Source organism: Anomaloglossus baeobatrachus, chromosome 5 (assembly GCF_048569485.1).
Source record: "Anomaloglossus baeobatrachus isolate aAnoBae1 chromosome 5, aAnoBae1.hap1, whole genome shotgun sequence".
Classification (NCBI taxonomy): domain Eukaryota; kingdom Metazoa; phylum Chordata; class Amphibia; order Anura; family Aromobatidae; genus Anomaloglossus; species Anomaloglossus baeobatrachus.
In genome coordinates, this window is record NC_134357.1 from 452,336,696 (window position 1) to 452,352,854 (window position 16,159).

The window sequence follows — 16,159 nt, forward strand, 5'->3', positions numbered from 1 at the left end:
CCAGCATGTAAGCTCAACAGGAGGGGAGATTGGTGGGGTGAGAGTGATGGATGTTGCTCCATTGACTGTGCCCCCTAGGAGTGAGATGATGATCTGGTGTAGGGCAGCAGTAGGGCCTCAGGGGCGTGATTACCCTGCGATGATGGAGCCCATGCCCTCCGAGCACTGGCCTACTGTAGTGGCCGCCCGAGGGGTGGTAGATGTGAAGAAAGGGAGAGTGCCCGTGAGAGTGTTGAACTGTGGGGAGGAAGAAGTCAGGCTCCCCCGGTATGCCACCATTGCCAAGCTGCTCACCCTGGACCCTCACACTATCCATGAAGCCAGTCCATCCACACTCCCACCTACCCCCAGCACTTCCCCACCCCAGGGGGACACAAAGGAGTGGCACCAACAGCTACATGTAGGCACTGATGATACCCCTCCACATCACAGGGCCGGGGTACACAGGGTGGTGCAGGAGTACGAACAGGTTTTCAGTAAGCACCCCCTAGACTTTGGGCGGATCAAGGGGGTCCAACACCACATTCCCACAGGTGAACATCCCCCTATCAAAGAGAGGTATAGACCTATTCCCCCTGCACATTACCAGTGTGCCAAAGATATGTTGAGGAATATGAAGGAGGCAGGGGTTATTCGGGACAGCTGTAGTCCCTGGGCCGCTCCGTTGGTACTGGTCAAGAAGAAGGATGATACCATGCGGATGTGTGTGGACTACCGGAAGATCAACCAGATAACCCATAAAGATGCCTATCCCTTACCTCGTATTGAAGAGTCTTTGGCTGCACTGAGAACTGCAAACTACTTCTCGACCCTTGACCTCACCAGCGGATACTGGCAAGTGGCCGTGGCCCCAGAGGACCGGGAGAAGACCGCCTTCACCACCCCGATGGGGCTCTGCGAATTCAATAGCATGCCGTTTGGGCTGTGCAATGCCCCCGGGACCTTCCAACGGTTGATGGAGTGCTGTCTGGGACATTTAAACTTCGAGACCGTCCTGCTGTATTTGGATGATGTGATTGTTTATTCCCAGACGTACGAAGCCCATCTGGAGCACCTGGCCGAGGTGTTCGCGTCCCTTGCCAAGTACGGGATGAAGTTGAAGCCCTCAAAATGCCACCTGCTGAAACCCAGAGTGCAGTATCTAGGGCATGTGGTGAGTGCGGATGGTGTCGCCCCCGACCCTGAGAAGATTACTGCCATCCAGAGCTGGCCGAGACCAACTACAGTGAGGGAAGTAAGGCAGTTTCTGGGTCTGGTGGGGTACTATCGGCGCTTTATAAAGGGGTACACGAAGATGGCTGCCCCCATGCAAGATCTCCTCGTGGGGCAGACCAAAGGTGGTAGACCCATTGGAACCCCACTGTCGTGGGAGGACAAGCATGAGGAGTCCTTTTGCCAGTTGAAGGCGGCCTTGACCGGAGAAGAGGTCCTGGCGTACCCTGACTATGGGCGCCCGTTCATCCTCCACACGGACGCCAGTAACGTGGGGCTAGGAGCGGTCCTATCCCAGGTCCAGGATGGAAAGGAGAAGGTGATTGCCTACGCTAGCCGAAAACTCCGGCCGACCGAAAGGAATCCCGAGAATTATAGCTCCTTCAAGCTCGAGCTATTGGCGTTGGTATGGGCTATCACGGAGCGGTTCCGCCACTACTTGGCGGCAGCAACCTTCACCGCGTTTACGGACAACAATCCGCTGACCCATCTAAACACGGCCAAGTTGGGCGCGCTGGAGCAGCGGTGGGTAGCCCGGCTAGCCAACTATGATTTCACCATAAAGTACCGAGCTGGTCGTGTCAACATAAATGCTGATGCACTCTCCCGGATGCCCCATTTGTCAGAAGAGGGGTGCGAGGATGACGACCTCGAGGAGATCGAGTTGCCTGCGTTTCACCAGCCGCCTACTGAGAGGGTACGAGTATGCCAGCAGAGGATAGATCTGGACCCGCGGCCCAGTCAAGAGTGGCAGAACGCCCAGGACCAAGCGCCGGCTGTCCGCCTTGTCAAGACTCTGGTGGAACAAGGTGCTATGGGAATAGACCCTGCCGCTCCAGCCGAAGCCCAACGCTTGTGGAAAGAACGAAAACGGCTTTACCTACACCAAGGGAGGCTGTACCGTGAGCTGATCAACCCGAAGACCCATGAGAAAATATGCCAGTTGATCGTTCCTCAAGCTGAGGTCGCTACTGTCCTGCGGGCATACCATGATGGTGCTGGCCACTTCGGGTGGAAGAAGCTGGAGATGCTGTTGAGGGAGCGGTTCTATTGGAGTGGGATGCGTGAATCGGTGGAAGCCTGGTGTCGAGAGTGTGGTCCTTGTACTCTGAGGAGAAAGGACGAGACTAGCCAGAGGGCACCGTTACATCCCATAGTCACCCATCAGCCACTGGAGCTGGTCGCCCTGGACCATGTCAAGCTTACCCCTAGCCGAAGTGGGTACACCTACGCATTGACCATGGTAGACCACTACTCAAGATTTATGGTGAAACAACAAAGAGCCAGCACCAATGTGCACTAAGGCATCAAATATTCCAAACTGCATTATAAAAATTTTTTTTTTTTTTTTTTGAGATTTTTGGCAAAAAATTGCAATTTCTTGAGCTGCTTCGCCACGTCACGGCAAATCTCATTTGAAGCAGTCCTACACTAAAGTATTTTTATAAAATGTGCCATGCGGCCTCACATATAAATAGCAGAACTGCTCTCAGCAGCACTCACCTGGTCTATTGCAGTCCCGTACCCATGACTGAGTCATGGCTGTGGGCGGGACAGGTCCAAGCAAATGCTGCATGAAGTATATATATAGCCTGTGGACAAAGCCTGATGACCCAATGTGAACAGTCACCAAACGCCAAAATCTATACAGATGGAATACATCCCAAATTGGGGTGCATAGCAAGGTGGAGGTCAACCACCGACCAATTCAACAAAGAAACAACAAAGAGCCAGCACCAATGTGCACTAAGGCATCAAATATTCCAAACTGCATTATAAAAATTTTTTTTTTTTTTTTTTTTTTTTGAGATTTTTGGCAAAAAATTGCAATTTCTTGAGCTGCTTCGCCACGTCACGGCAAATCTCATTTGAAGCAGTCCTACACTAAAGTATTTTTATAAAATGTGCCATGCGGCCTCACATATAAATAGCAGAACTGCTCTCAGCAGCACTCACCTGGTCTATTGCAGTCCCGTACCCATGACTGAGTCATGGCTGTGGGCGGGACAGGTCCAAGCAAATGCTGCATGAAGTATATATATAGAGCCTGTGGACAAAGCCTGATGACCCAATGTGAACAGTCACCAAACGCCAAAATCTATACAGATGGAATACATCCCAAATTGGGGTGCATAGCAAGGTGGAGGTCAACCACCGACCAATTCAACAAAGAAACAACAAAGAGCCAGCACCAATGTGCACTAAGGCATCAAATATTCCAAACTGCATTATAAAAATTTTTTTTTTTTTTTTTTTTTGAGATTTTTGGCAAAAAATTGCAATTTCTTGAGCTGCTTCGCCACGTCACGGCAAATCTCATTTGAAGCAGTCCTACACTAAAGTATTTTTATAAAATGTGCCATGCGGCCTCACATATAAATAGCAGAACTGCTCTCAGCAGCACTCACCTGGTCTATTGCAGTCCCGTACCCATGACTGAGTCATGGCTGTGGGCGGGACAGGTCCAAGCAAATGCTGCATGAAGTATATATATAGCCTGTGGACAAAGCCTGATGACCCAATGTGAACAGTCACCAAACGCCAAAATCTATACAGATGGAATACATCCCAAATTGGGGTGCATAGCAAGGTGGAGGTCAACCACCGACCAATTCAACAAAGAAACAACAAAGAGCCAGCACCAATGTGCACTAAGGCATCAAATATTCCAAACTGCATTATAAAAATTTTTTTTTTTTTGAGATTTTTGGCAAAAAATTGCAATTTCTTGAGCTGCTTCGCCACGTCACGGCAAATCTCATTTGAAGCAGTCCTACACTAAAGTATTTTTATAAAATGTGCCATGGCGTTTGGTGACTGTTCACATTGGGTCATCAGGCTTTGTCCACAGGCTATATATACTTCATGCAGCATTTGCTTGGACCTGTCCCGCCCACAGCCATGACTCAGTCATGGGTACGGGACTGCAATAGACCAGGTGAGTGCTGCTGAGAGCAGTTCTGCTATTTATATGTGAGGCCGCATGGCACATTTTATAAAAATATTTTAGTGTAGGACTGCTTCAAATGAGATTTGCCGTGACGTGGCGAAGCAGCTCAAGAAATTGCAATTTTTTGCCAAAAATCTCAAAAAATTTTTTATAATGCAGTTTGGAATATTTGATGCCTTAGTGCACATTGGTGCTGGCTCTTTGTTGTTTCTTTGTTGAATTGGTCGGTGGTTGACCTCCACCTTGCTATGCACCCCAATTTGGGATGTATTCCATCTGTATAGATTTTGGCGTTTGGTGACTGTTCACATTGGGTCATCAGGCTTTGTCCACAGGCTATATATACTTCATGCAGCATTTGCTTGGACCTGTCCCGCCCACAGCCATGACTCAGTCATGGGTACGGGACTGCAATAGACCAGGTGAGTGCTGCTGAGAGCAGTTCTGCTATTTATATGTGAGGCCGCATGGCACATTTTATAAAAATATTTTAGTGTAGGACTGCTTCAAATGAGATTTGCCGTGACGTGGCGAAGCAGCTCAAGAAATTGCAATTTTTTGCCAAAAATCTCAAAAAAATTTTTATAATGCAGTTTGGAATATTTGATGCCTTAGTGCACATTGGTGCTGGCTCTTTGTTGTTTCTTTGTTGAATTGGTCGGTGGTTGACCTCCACCTTGCTATGCACCCCAATTTGGGATGTATTCCATCTGTATAGATTTTGGCGTTTGGTGACTGTTCACATTGGGTCATCAGGCTTTGTCCACAGGCTATATATACTTCATGCAGCATTTGCTTGGACCTGTCCCGCCCACAGCCATGACTCAGTCATGGGTACGGGACTGCAATAGACCAGGTGAGTGCTGCTGAGAGCAGTTCTGCTATTTATATGTGAGGCCGCATGGCACATTTTATAAAAATATTTTAGTGTAGGACTGCTTCAAATGAGATTTGCCGTGACGTGGCGAAGCAGCTCAAGAAATTGCAATTTTTTGCCAAAAATCTCAAAAAAATTTTTATAATGCAGTTTGGAATATTTGATGCCTTAGTGCACATTGGTGCTGGCTCTTTGTTGTTTCTTTGTTGAATTGGTCGGTGGTTGACCTCCACCTTGCTATGCACCCCAATTTGGGATGTATTCCATCTGTATAGATTTTGGCGTTTGGTGACTGTTCACATTGGGTCATCAGGCTTTGTCCACAGGCTATATATACTTCATGCAGCATTTGCTTGGACCTGTCCCGCCCACAGCCATGACTCAGTCATGGGTACGGGACTGCAATAGACCAGGTGAGTGCTGCTGAGAGCAGTTCTGCTATTTATATGTGAGGCCGCATGGCACATTTTATAAAAATATTTTAGTGTAGGACTGCTTCAAATGAGATTTGCCGTGACGTGGCGAAGCAGCTCAAGAAATTGCAATTTTTTGCCAAAAATCTCAAAAAAATTTTTATAATGCAGTTTGGAATATTTGATGCCTTAGTGCACATTGGTGCTGGCTCTTTGTTGTTTCTTTGTTGAATTGGTCGGTGGTTGACCTCCACCTTGCTATGCACCCCAATTTGGGATGTATTCCATCTGTATAGATTTTGGCGTTTGGTGACTGTTCACATTGGGTCATCAGGCTTTGTCCACAGGCTATATATACTTCATGCAGCATTTGCTTGGACCTGTCCCGCCCACAGCCATGACTCAGTCATGGGTACGGGACTGCAATAGACCAGGTGAGTGCTGCTGAGAGCAGTTCTGCTATTTATATGTGAGGCCGCATGGCACATTTTATAAAAATATTTTAGTGTAGGACTGCTTCAAATGAGATTTGCCGTGACGTGGCGAAGCAGCTCAAGAAATTGCAATTTTTTGCCAAAAATCTCAAAAAAATTTTTATAATGCAGTTTGGAATATTTGATGCCTTAGTGCACATTGGTGCTGGCTCTTTGTTGTTTCTTTGTTGAATTGGTCGGTGGTTGACCTCCACCTTGCTATGCACCCCAATTTGGGATGTATTCCATCTGTATAGATTTTGGCGTTTGGTGACTGTTCACATTGGGTCATCAGGCTTTGTCCACAGGCTATATATACTTCATGCAGCATTTGCTTGGACCTGTCCCGCCCACAGCCATGACTCAGTCATGGGTACGGGACTGCAATAGACCAGGTGAGTGCTGCTGAGAGCAGTTCTGCTATTTATATGTGAGGCCGCATGGCACATTTTATAAAAATATTTTAGTGTAGGACTGCTTCAAATGAGATTTGCCGTGACGTGGCGAAGCAGCTCAAGAAATTGCAATTTTTTGCCAAAAATCTCAAAAAAATTTTTATAATGCAGTTTGGAATATTTGATGCCTTAGTGCACATTGGTGCTGGCTCTTTGTTGTTTCTTTGTTGAATTGGTCGGTGGTTGACCTCCACCTTGCTATGCACCCCAATTTGGGATGTATTCCATCTGTATAGATTTTGGCGTTTGGTGACTGTTCACATTGGGTCATCAGGCTTTGTCCACAGGCTATATATACTTCATGCAGCATTTGCTTGGACCTGTCCCGCCCACAGCCATGACTCAGTCATGGGTACGGGACTGCAATAGACCAGGTGAGTGCTGCTGAGAGCAGTTCTGCTATTTATATGTGAGGCCGCATGGCACATTTTATAAAAATATTTTAGTGTAGGACTGCTTCAAATGAGATTTGCCGTGACGTGGCGAAGCAGCTCAAGAAATTGCAATTTTTTGCCAAAAATCTCAAAAAAATTTTTATAATGCAGTTTGGAATATTTGATGCCTTAGTGCACATTGGTGCTGGCTCTTTGTTGTTTCTTTGTTGAATTGGTCGGTGGTTGACCTCCACCTTGCTATGCACCCCAATTTGGGATGTATTCCATCTGTATAGATTTTGGCGTTTGGTGACTGTTCACATTGGGTCATCAGGCTTTGTCCACAGGCTATATATACTTCATGCAGCATTTGCTTGGACCTGTCCCGCCCACAGCCATGACTCAGTCATGGGTACGGGACTGCAATAGACCAGGTGAGTGCTGCTGAGAGCAGTTCTGCTATTTATATGTGAGGCCGCATGGCACATTTTATAAAAATATTTTAGTGTAGGACTGCTTCAAATGAGATTTGCCGTGACGTGGCGAAGCAGCTCAAGAAATTGCAATTTTTTGCCAAAAATCTCAAAAAAATTTTTATAATGCAGTTTGGAATATTTGATGCCTTAGTGCACATTGGTGCTGGCTCTTTGTTGTTTCTTTGTTGAATTGGTCGGTGGTTGACCTCCACCTTGCTATGCACCCCAATTTGGGATGTATTCCATCTGTATAGATTTTGGCGTTTGGTGACTGTTCACATTGGGTCATCAGGCTTTGTCCACAGGCTATATATACTTCATGCAGCATTTGCTTGGACCTGTCCCGCCCACAGCCATGACTCAGTCATGGGTACGGGACTGCAATAGACCAGGTGAGTGCTGCTGAGAGCAGTTCTGCTATTTATATGTGAGGCCGCATGGCACATTTTATAAAAATATTTTAGTGTAGGACTGCTTCAAATGAGATTTGCCGTGACGTGGCGAAGCAGCTCAAGAAATTGCAATTTTTTGCCAAAAATCTCAAAAAAATTTTTATAATGCAGTTTGGAATATTTGATGCCTTAGTGCACATTGGTGCTGGCTCTTTGTTGTTTCAAGATTTATGGTGGTAGTCCCCGTTAAGGACCTAACTGGTCGAACCGCTGCTCGAGCGTTCCAGGCTTATTTCTGCCGACCCCATGGGTACCCCGAGAAGGTGCTGACTGACCAAGGCCCGGCTTTTGAAGCAGAGGTGTTTCACGAATTCTGCCAGTTGTACGGCTGCAAGAAGATCCGGACCACTCCGTACCACGCCCAAACCAACGGCATGTGCGAGAAAATGAATCACTTGGTCCTGGGGCTCCTCAAGACGCTACCGCTGGAAGAACGGAACATGTGGCCGGAAAAGCTACCTGACTTGGTCGACATGTATAATAATATCCCGTCCAGCTCGACGAAGTGCACCCCAGCGTATCTGATGAGGGCTCAGCCTGGCCGCCTGCCGGTGGATCTGGAGATGGGGTTGGAAGCCCCGGAAGCACTCCCTTCAACGGCAGAGTGGGAAAGTCGGAGGAGGGCACAGTACCGGCAAATCCAGGAGTATGTGGAGAAAAATCTCAGTCGAAGTCGAGAGCAGCAGGAGCACTGGTTCAACCAGAAGGCGCCCGCAGGTCCTTTCCAGCCAGGAGATGTGGTGCTGAAACGGAAGAGAAAAACCCACAAGCTGGATGATCAGTGGGAGCAAGTCCCTTATGTCATACAACCCACAGAATGGGGAGATGGGAAGACCTACCAGATCAGTCGTGACCAAGGGGGCACCCTAGCCACAGTTTCCCGGGACCATCTAAAAAAATGCCCCCCAGCGCTGAAGGCAGAGGCTGAAGTACCGGTTCCTCCACCAGTGGAGAAGGCAGCAGAGGTAATCCACACTGTAATGGGTGACTTCCCAGCAGACTGGCCTACACAGAACGGCGCGGTGATTCTTCCAGTGATACTGTTCCCACAACCCGTGGATGAAGAAGTAGTGGAAGCGGTCAACCGTGAGCCAGAACCAGTGCCGGTGCCCAGGGATGAACCTGTACCCAGCCCCCCTGCACCTCCGCCTGCTCCACACTATAGCAGGGAGGAGGAACCCATTGTTCCCTCTACCCCACTGTCTAGCACCACAGACACCGGGCCCCGAAGGTCCACCCGTTCCAACCTAGGTAGACCCCCACTTAGGTACAGGGAGACCGTCCTATGAGTGAAAGGGGTCCGCAAATGTAAAAGAGTGTTGTTGTTTGTTTGAAAAAGTTGTTGAAAGAATGATAAGTGAAATGATACCGAGTACTTCACCAGATTTGCTTTGTGATTTGCAACCGGCTGGAGCCGGCACCGTTGTCCCCGTGGGGACCGTTTAAGTTATGCATGGAGGACTATCCATGGACAAGCCCGTGAACTTGCAGGGCACCACAAACGTTAAGTGGCTTGTAAATATGTTGGTTACCGTTACCGTTTCCGCAAAACCGTCTCCGGAGAGGCAGGTTGGAGGGAGGGCCCTGAGCGGAGCAGGCCAGGGCCCAGCCACCAAAGGAACCGGTGGCCACCCTCTGGAGGGGAAGGACAAATCCCGCTCGGGTAACTTGTGCTGGACTGTGGGTCAAGGGGTGCTGCCTGGGTTTTAGGGGCAGCATCAGGGCCAGGTTGCTTGGGTGGGAGAGAGCGGAAACCGTGACCGTAAACCGTTGCAACGTTTAAGTAAATGTGCCTCCCGTCTTGGGAAGAGTTTTGATTAAAAATGTTATTTATGTTTTCTTAACCTTGTTACCCCTTTTTACAGAAAAATAAAACCGGTGTAGGACGGCAGCCCGCGGACGGTCTGCATTTTGCTAAGGGGGAATGTGTCGCCCTGGGCAAGCCAGGGGACACGGGTCACAACACCACCACACCCCACACTCCAGGTAGGCACATCAATGCTAACCACAAATCCTTGTTGCCTTCCTCCAGGAGTTTGATGATGCACACCAGGGGGTGGGCCAGGCGGTTGGCTCCGCCCACCGAGGAGCTCACAACTCTGGAGGCAGGAAGTAACCAAGAAGTGAAGCCCAGGCAGGGCTAGTGTGAGGCGCTAAGTAGAGAAGTTAAGAAAGTGGAAGTAGGAAAGTGGAAAAGGAGGAAAGGAAGTAAAGTGACAGCAGAGAAAGACAGCCTGAAGGGTCCAGCTTTGTGTAGGGCCAGAACAGCAAGGTCAGCGACGGCGGTGACTGTCTGGAGGGGGACCGTTTGGAAGTTCCTGGAAGGACCCCGTTGGCTGTGTGCCCGGAGGTCTGGAGCAGTGTTCCGAAGGACAGTCAGCACCAGGGCAGGGGCCTCTCGGACCCCGGCAAGGCTAGGAGTCGCCAAATTTGCCAAATCAGTCAGTGACGGGGACGCAGATCCCCCAACAACCAAGTCCCGATTGAAGGCAACAGCCCAACCCGTATTGGAGAGACACCGCCACCGCCAGGGCACCAGTTTCCCCAGGGCCAGCGCCTGCGGGCAAAGTGTAGAGCTCCTCCGGCCCAGATTGCAGTCGGGGAGCGGGTAACCGGAGGGAATCCACCGCTACCACAAGTCAAACATAGGTGCAAGGAAGAGGGACATCACCGTCACCTACCGGGAGTGCAGGTGCAGCCGTCTGTGGGACCGTCCTACCAGCCGTTTGGTTTACCGTACAAACTGTGTCCGTGTCTCAGGCTGAGTGAGTACCACAGTGCCGCAAGGCACAGCGCTGCCCCCCGCGTCCCTGCGCCCATCAGGCCCCGCACCTACTTCTCCATCACCGGGCCCCGGGATCACCAACCCCTACCCACGGAGGGGCAACACAACAACTGGCTGCTCCGCATCACCATCCCCGGGAGCCCCATATTGAGCAGCGGTGGTGAAATCACCACAACCGTGGGTGGCGTCACGAACTATAACAATCCCCACACCCAACAACCCCCTTTCACTCACGGGCGAGGAGTGTCGCTCGAGAAACCCCGGGATCCGGCCCACCGCTCGAGCCACCACTGAGCAGCTGCCGGACCCGAGCAGAAGGGGTGAGCGCGGTGTGCTGACACCCTCCTCCCCGCCCGCGACATATCCATAGTGGTCCATTCATTCAGACTACAGTTTTCAAAACACTGCAAAAGATCATAGGTGTATTTTATATTTTTTTTTACAAGTGAAGTCAATAAAGCATTTACTGAGCTTTACAGTGTTCATCCTGATCTTCCTGGTTCATCTATATAATACTAGAACTGTGACATAAAAGCAGACATAAACAAAGTCTACTGCTATAGTGGCAGCATGAGAGATTGGTAGCCGCTTATCTCCGCGCAGAACAGCCGCCCGTCCGATCGATGGGTTCAGCCAACTTTAGCCCAATGTGAATAGGAGCCTTTACTGTCAAAAGACGACTTTTGCTTGGAGGTCATCTTGACTTAAAGGGACGGATTGCTTTTCCATATTCAATCTTCTCTTTACTGCTTGTACAATTTTCTATATTTTGACTGTCATTTTTTTTGAAAAAGTTGCACTTAGTGTTAACTCGGCAGCGCGGCCCAGACTACCACTAATTATTATTACATTTAGCCGGCCTGTTAAGTGATATTAAAATGTCATCCTATGCATCTCATTAACTGACTGCTCTGGCTGTGAAAGCAAATCAGTGCCGGGAAAAGGGGCGACTTTCCAAGCTGAAGCGACAGATAAATACCCTTAATCGCCCAGACTGTGCCAGCGACCCGAGATGCGGGGGTCGGGAGATCTGCGGCCGGAAATGTTTTATATGGAGATAATAGGATAAAAGGGATTTACACTGTAGTAATATCAGTTTCTGGAAAAGTTGAGTGATAGCCAATATAGGTAGAATTACAGCTTTTATTTACCCAGCTTTCCAAGATTCCTGCATGACAAGTCTGTCTACTACAGAGCAAGGAAAGCTGGGTGAAGTGTGACCATCAAATAGACAACTCCAGACTTCATTTTTGGAACATTTCTTATCACCCAGCTTTCCCAATTTTGCAGCCCCACACCTATATCTTTCTATATTATGACCCTTGATTTGCTTGGAAGGAGTCTGGAAAAGTTGGGTGAGAAAGCTGTAATGGTTGCCATATTGGTTATCAGCCAGCTTTAACAGCAGCAAATTGTAGTTGTATTTGTCTGTGGAAAAGCTGGGTGATAAGCAGTACAGCTTTCATTAACACAACTTTCCTACACTCCTGCAAGGCAAGTCTGTCCACATATGGGCTGAATCTTACAAGCCCTGTAAAAAGTGAGCACAAAGCAGTCCTTGAATTACCAGCATCCATCAATTGGAAAGTTAGGTTATATAGCCATCATTACAGCTTTTATTCACCCAGCTTTCTCAGTTTACTGGACAGAAAATCTAGCCATTAGTGAATGAAGAAAGCTTAGAGATAACTTATCATCCTGCCTTCATATACTTCAACCCTAACTGACTAGATTTTCCATGCAGGAGCCTAGGAAAGTTGGGTTACATTACCCTTGATAGAAGCTGTTATGCTCATTGTATTAGGAGTCCATAAAGAACTGAGAGTGACGCATACAAATCAGTGCAGCAGCGTCTGTAGAAAAGCAGCTCTAAAGCAGTGAAAATCGTCCCGGAGTCACAAACTGTGCAGAATACACAAAAAGTGTGTAAAAATGGATGTAAAGATTTATGCTATTACTCCAGGAGGTGTAGTTTAATAAATACTTTTTACATTAGAGTACCATCCTAACGTTTTGTTTTTTTTTAGTGCTGGAGTAGTGCTTTAAATGTAAGTCCCCTCTGTGTCTTACACTTCCCCTGTGCTGGTTTCATCCATTTTTGGCACCGCTCGGGTCCCACAGCGCCATCTTGTGCCCTTACCTACTGACTGGCTCACAAACGCTCAATACAAGTCTATTAGAGCCAGGTCGAGGCCCTCATAGACTCATATTAAGTTGTGACCTCCAGCCGCTGCATTAAACACTGGAACAGCTGATTGATCACAAATTGCCAGAGACCAAATAAGAAGATTATAAGACACAGGGCAGAGAACTTAGGGGCCCTTTGCACACTACGACATCGCAAGCCGATGCTGCGATGCCGTGCGCGATAGTCCCCGCCCCCGTCGCAGCTGTGATATCATGGTGATAGCTGGCGTAGCAAACATTATCGCTACGCCAGCTTCACATGCACTCACCTGCCCTGCGACGTCGCTCTGGCCGGCGACCCGCCTCCTTATTAAGGGGGCGGGTCGTGCGGCGTCATAGCGACATCACACGGCAGGCGGCCAATAGAAGCAGAGGGGTGGAGATGAGCGGGACGTAAACATCCCGCCCACCTCCTTCCTTCTGCAGAGCCAGCGTGAGATGCGGTGACGCAGGTAGGAGATGTTCCTCACTCCTGCGGCTTCATACACAGCGATGTGTGCTGCCGTAGGAACGAGGAACAACATCGTACCTGTCGCTGCTGCCAAATAATGAAAATGTTGGACCCTACACCGATGATACGATAACGACACTTTTGCGCTCGTTAATCGTATCAAAAAGGATTTACACACTACGATATCGACTGCGACACCGGATGTGCGTCACTTTCGATTTGACCCCACAGATATCGCACCTGCGATGTCGTAGTGTGCAAAGCCTGCCTTACATTTAAAGCACCACTCCAGTGGGGAAAAAGAACAATGGAGTAGTGCTTTAAGGCTAAGGCCACACGAGCCTATGGCATCCGATGGAAGTGCATTGGATGCGATAGCTAGCTCTCGCTGTGCTGCTGTGTAACCAGTGTCATTATACTGTGATTTGATCCTGCGATCGGATCACAGCTGCGGAGGAGAGGGAGGGACTAATCTCTCCATCTCCTCCATTGCCATCTGATGCGATTATCGCACTACACTCCGGTGTCATCCGAGTGCAGTGCGATGTTTCACTCGCACCCATAGACTTGTATGGGTGCGAGTGAATACGGATCGGATTCCACGCGCAGCATGCTGTGACTGTTTAGGGCTGAGAAAATAAGTGCAGATGGGAACGGCCCCATGGAGTAACGAGTCCGGGTGGAATGCCATTTTTTATCGCATTCCACTCGCTCCGTCTTACTCACCCTGTGTCCTAGCCCTAAATAACAATTCTGGAGCTTCTTTTCCTTGAACTCTACCTTGTGCTGTTCCTCTGTTAATTCTTCTGGAAATACAGTACGTTGACAACTGGGTGTTACCATGCCAAAGAGGCGTGTCTCTATATATACTGACACATAGCTCTGATTGAACAGGGTCTATGTGTGTATGGACACTCCCCAGTTTATTCATACATTTCTAGGAGGAATAACAGAGGGACAAGGATGAAGAAACGAATAACAGTATATATGGAAGACGACATCAGTCCAGGAAGCTGAGATATAGGGAGCTGTATTGTGGGGAGCTTGAGCTGCCGTCTCCCCCCAATTAGTCGGTTAGAGATTTGTCGGGATTTTCAGCATTGCCTCTCTTCTTTTCATCCACCGATGCTCCGGGGTAATTATCCTCTGAGGACTTTCAGGGTCACAAAGTTTTCCTCATTGGACTGGGAGCTGCATTATGAGACTTTACAAAGGTGATGGCTCCGCGCAAGATGATGGTTTAATCTTATCCATTATATAGAATGAAACTGCTCATTGTCTGCGGACATTAACGGAGGAGAAACATTACTATTAATACAGCTGAGGGTTTGTTACACTTGTGTCCAGCCTAGATATTCCAGAACACAGAGCCATACAATGTATCAGTGCAGTTAAAATGTTAAAGTCTGGAGTTCAGGCTGTTAGCTCACAGAGGATTGTCTGGACTGGATACAATAGGAACAACCCCTCAGCTGTGAGAAGTGCTAGGTCAGGACCAATGGACATGAGCAGGTATGCCATCAAGAATATAGGAAAATATAGTGTCTCTAGATTGATGTCAGACTACCGTAGACTCCAATAGACAATGCAGATAAGTGAGAGACACTAATATCATGATTGTGACCCTGGGAAGCAAAGATGCAATATAAAGTACTGAGGAACAGAGCAGCTGGATAAGCTTCCTGAGAGACAATAACTGGATTTTAAACTACTATATTAACAAGCCAACCATGCATAATCTGGAGTTACTGATCATCGCTATGCCTTAAAAGATATGCATTTCCCTTGGTATCTTAATTGATGAAATATGCACACCTCTCCCTCTCTCCGCCTGCTCAAATCTCTATTACTTTAAATCCTTCTCACACCTTTGCTTAGAGTAAAAAATGAAATATTTAAAAAATTTAATCCAGAGAGGAAAATTGAAAAAAAGTAAGCAATGCTGCTATGTAAAGAATGGTGGTGGAAAAAAACCCAGTATCCTGATATTCTGAAGATATAAGGAGACGGCTCAGACTTTCAGGCCACTGCAGATTGTAACAGACAATGCATCTATGGCCCCCTTCACACGTCCATTTAAAAAAAAAAAACGTGTTGCACGGTCTGTTTTGTCCATCCGTGTGTCATCTGTGTGACACGTACTGGAAAAAACGCTTGACACTGAAAGATGTGCAGAGAAGAAAAGAAAGAAAGAAAGAAAGAAGGGAGGAAAGAAAGAAGATAAGGAAAGAAGGAAGGAAAGAAAGAAGTAAAGAAAGAAAGAAGGAAAGATGGAAGGAAAGAAGGAAGGAAAGAAAGAAGGAGAGAAAGAAGGGAAAAAGGAAATGAAGAAGAAAAGAAAGAAGGAAGGAAAGAAAGAAAGAAGATAAAAAGGAAAGAAGGAAGGAAAGAAAGAAGATAAGAAGCAAAGACAGAAGAAGGAAAGAAAGAAGGAAAGAAGGAAGGAAAGAAGGAGAGAAAGAAGGAGAAAAGGAAAGAAGGAAGGAAAGAAACATGTAAGGAAAGAAAGAAAGAAAAAAATAAAGAAAGAAAGAAGGGAGGAAAGAAAGAAGATAAGGAAAGAAGGAAAGAAAGAAGTAAAGAAAGAAGGAAGGAAAGAAGGAAGGAAAGAAAGAAGGAGAGAAAGAGGAAAATGAAATAAAGACGGAAGAAAAGAAAGAAGGAAGGAAAGAAGGAAAGAAAGAAAGAAGATAAAAAGGAAAGAAGGAAGGAAAAAAAGATAGGATAAGAAGGAAAGACAGAAGAAGGAAAGAAAGAAGGAAAGAAAGAAGGAGAGAAAGAAGGAGACAAGGAAAAAAGGAAGGAAAGAAAGAAACATGTAAGGAAAGAAAGTAAGATGTAAGGAAGGAAAGAAAGAAGGAGAGAAAGAAGATAAGGAAAGAAAGAAGAAAGGAAAGAAGGAAAGAAAGAAAGAAAGAAAGAAAGAAGGAAAGAAGAAAGGAAAGAAAGAAAGAAGGAAAGAAAGAAGGAAGGAAAGAAGGAAGGAAAGAAAGAAGAAAAGAAAGAAAGATCCAAATAAATAATTAAATGAAAAAAAATGACGTGTGGTCCCCC